Source organism: Vespa mandarinia, chromosome 8 (assembly GCF_050613455.1).
Source record: "Vespa mandarinia isolate Hongniang chromosome 8, ASM5061345v1, whole genome shotgun sequence".
Taxonomy (NCBI): Eukaryota; Metazoa; Arthropoda; class Insecta; order Hymenoptera; family Vespidae; genus Vespa; species Vespa mandarinia.
In genome coordinates this window covers 635,439-638,545 of record NC_140817.1, presented here as the reverse complement: position 1 = coordinate 638,545, position 3,107 = coordinate 635,439, and the positions used below count along the sequence as shown (strand labels likewise).

The 3,107-nt window shown below is 47.2% G+C and overlaps 1 long non-coding RNA gene across 1 annotated transcript; it reads right to left on the bottom strand.

Annotated features, from left to right (window-relative positions):
* Window positions 1–680: 680 nt before the first annotated feature.
* On the bottom strand, window positions 681–2,057 carry LOC146872806 (uncharacterized). Its single transcript, XR_014982469.1, has 2 exons — window positions 1,737–2,057; window positions 681–1,020 (listed from the first exon to the last, which is right to left on the bottom strand). It is a non-coding gene; the product is annotated as an uncharacterized LOC146872806 (long non-coding RNA).
* Between the last annotated feature and the right edge of the window lie 1,050 nt (window positions 2,058–3,107).

Below are 3,107 nucleotides of genomic sequence, written 5' to 3'. Positions count from 1 at the left end.
ATAAGATCGGTGATATACGACTCCCAGCGAGGCCGTTTACGGCTCCTGAAATTTTGGGACTTTGGCTCCTAGCGTTCCCTTTTTCTAGACGCTTCGGAGCGCTTTTCGTTCTTCCATTTCTGAAATATATTTATTTTAATCTGCTATCATTTAGATTCAACTCGTTGGAATAGTTCATACGTCGTCGGCCCTAAAAATGGTTGCTCACGAGGAAGGAAGATCAATAAGATGATCGGGGAGAGGAGAGGAAAGGAGAGGGAGCATTATCGACGAAAACACCAGAGCCAGGATCTCCCGGGAGTGGAGATGAATGCGCCGATTATCACGGCCGGTAATGTTCTCGGAAGCATGAAGCGGCGATGCTTCTGGACCCGGCCAGTGTCGCCTTAGGCGACCTTCACACCGGACTAATGACCGGTTCTTGTCGGACTGAGAATTTGTTAACACGGTCGCCGATGTCCGCTTACTTTGCGCCACAAAGGGATCGATTAATCACCGACCGATATGGTATCTGAAAAGAAAAAAAAAAAAAAAAGGAAAAAGAAAAAGTGCACTTTCTCTCTCAATTTGAATCTTTGCATGGTCCACGAAAAAAAAAAAAAAGAACGAGCGTAATCGTGAACGGTTCCGATAGCAGACATTAGCAGTGATTTCGATTTCCTCGAAAAATCAAGCAACGTGTGCTCGTATGAAAATTGCTATTAATTTTGTCGCATCTACTTAAGATCGTATCTCCGGTCTATCGTAATAAATATCGATAGTTAATTTTCTGAACCGATCGATCGATTTTCGGTGTGAAGCGGAGTTAACGGTGTTCAGTATTCGCCGAGCCAAGTTAAGTCCGGTCCAGGTGCCGCCTGCTATGCCAGCCGGTGAGATGTTGCTCCTGGTGGACCTGATCGAGCTCGCTCGTGCCATTGACCGCCATTGACTCCCCCACGTACGACACATTGCCCGACGTGTCCGCCATGGTGGCGTGTTCTCGGAGCCCCACCTCTGCGCCCGCATGGACCCATCGAGCTGAAAGAGAAACGATTTTCGGACAAACCAGATATCTTTCTCTTTGCTTTTTCGCGCCGATGTTTTTCTCCTCTTCGCTCGAACGCTCGTCTCGTCCTCTTATCTAAGAATATCGAAGGTCGTGTGCGTTAGAGTGCCGTTAGATCGATCCTACCTTCTCTCCTCGTGGATTTATCAGGGATTATTAAGATGTGAAATTTTGATTATTTTCCGCGGTGAAGAGCGGTACTTTCGTTCTTGGCCCTTGAACATAAATGCAGTCGTTTCGAAACGATAATCTTATCTTCGTGACACGGTCTCTTGGTACTCGTTATGATTCATTTCGAGAGGTAGTTGCTTCTTTTGTGGTCCAAATATTAACATGGAATCCAGCGGGCGAACTACGTGTAACGGGGATCGTAAACGAAATTAATGGACCTTAAAGGAGTGCGGATTGACGTATAGACTCTTAATAACTCCGGGAGACCCCATTACGGACACTTCGAAACCGACCGGATCATTCGTCATTGCTCGATCGTCCGATCGATCCAATTACGGGTTCCAGCCGAAGATCCCATCGATTCGATCCATTGATCTATGGCCTTCTCGTACACATTGTGATCGGCTAATCGAGATGCGCGCGCGACGACGGCCACGTAATGATTTAAAAAAACATTAGTCTCCTCTCCTCTTTTCGCTCGAGCGATCACCCACGCTCTCCCGTAGCTCCTACTCACCTGAAACCTCGGACTCCGTTACGTCCATCGTCCTTCGAGCGTATGCAAATACGTCGTACTCTGGTTAGAATTAATAATCGAGACTTTATTGCGAGACTCGTACGAGAGAAAGATTGACGACTGTCATAATCGGCGTACACGCTTATGTTCTCGCGTCGTGCCAGTTAGATATACGAGGCGTAACGCGTTTCGCGAGATATCGATTATAATATCATTCGGTAGTTATAACTAGACTCGTTCTGCTCTCAGATTTGGATGGATAACATTTTGACATTGTCGAGCCAACTTCGTTGATTCGAGTCGGTCACAAGCGATGCTCGGACCAATGACTCGAGAGATAATGAAAATAATCGTCAGGTAAGCGCAGGCATGCAGGCAGGCATGCAGGCAGGCAGGCAGGCAGGCAGGCAGGCAGGCAGGCATGCAAGCAAGCAAACAGGAAGGCAAGAAAGCGCGTACGTGACGCGCAGAATTTCGAAGGCCTCGCGGCTCGCCGAAATACGACACTTCCGGAAACCGAAACCGTCCGGTCGACGTTACTTTTCACGCCCGCTCGTTCGCGCGCGTAGGCGTACCGAAAGTGTTCCGAGTGACCATATCGCGAGCACGGGACGCGTAAAATAAATGTTGTCGCATAAACCATAAACCTGCACCGTCGTCGTCTCGCTAAACCGAAAGCACGAAAACAAAACAGAACTATTACTTTGAAATCGTTATCGCGTACGACGTAAACGATTTTTATAATAGGTGAAATATAAGAACTAATATTAATGCTAGTATAATATGAAAATATGAAAATTCTTTTTCAAGTTACAATTTATTCGTGATCTTTTAAAACGCATTTTAACGGAAGAATCCGATAATTGGGCGTTCACCGAGGCACCCATTCGATAGCAATGTAATAAATAGGTCGAATCCTAGTCATGTCGATTTATCGGCAATTTATCGCTCTCGGGCGAGTATAAATCCCATATCGGTGGCTTAGATCGCGGGACGGCGCGCGACGCGTGTCGCAAGAGGCGGTGGCGTCGTCGACTTCGACGCCAGAATGGAGCAGGTTTTAGTTCTGGAATCGTTCGATGCGATCTCCGCGATTTCGCGCAACATTATCGCAAGTCTTTTCGCTCGAAGCGCGAGATCTAAAGAAGAGAGGAGGAAGGAAGGGAAAAAGGTGAGAGAGCGCTAAATCGACTTTCTAAGAGGCGGCGTTAGGCGGTAACGGAAAACTGCGAGCTAATTGGTGGTTGCGCTGCGAAAAATCCTCTCACGACCTAAACGCCCTCTTTTCCTCCTTCTCTTTTATCTTCGAGGAGAAAAAGAGAGAGAGAGAGAGAGAGAGAGAGAGAGAGAGAGAAAGAGTCAGAAGTAGAC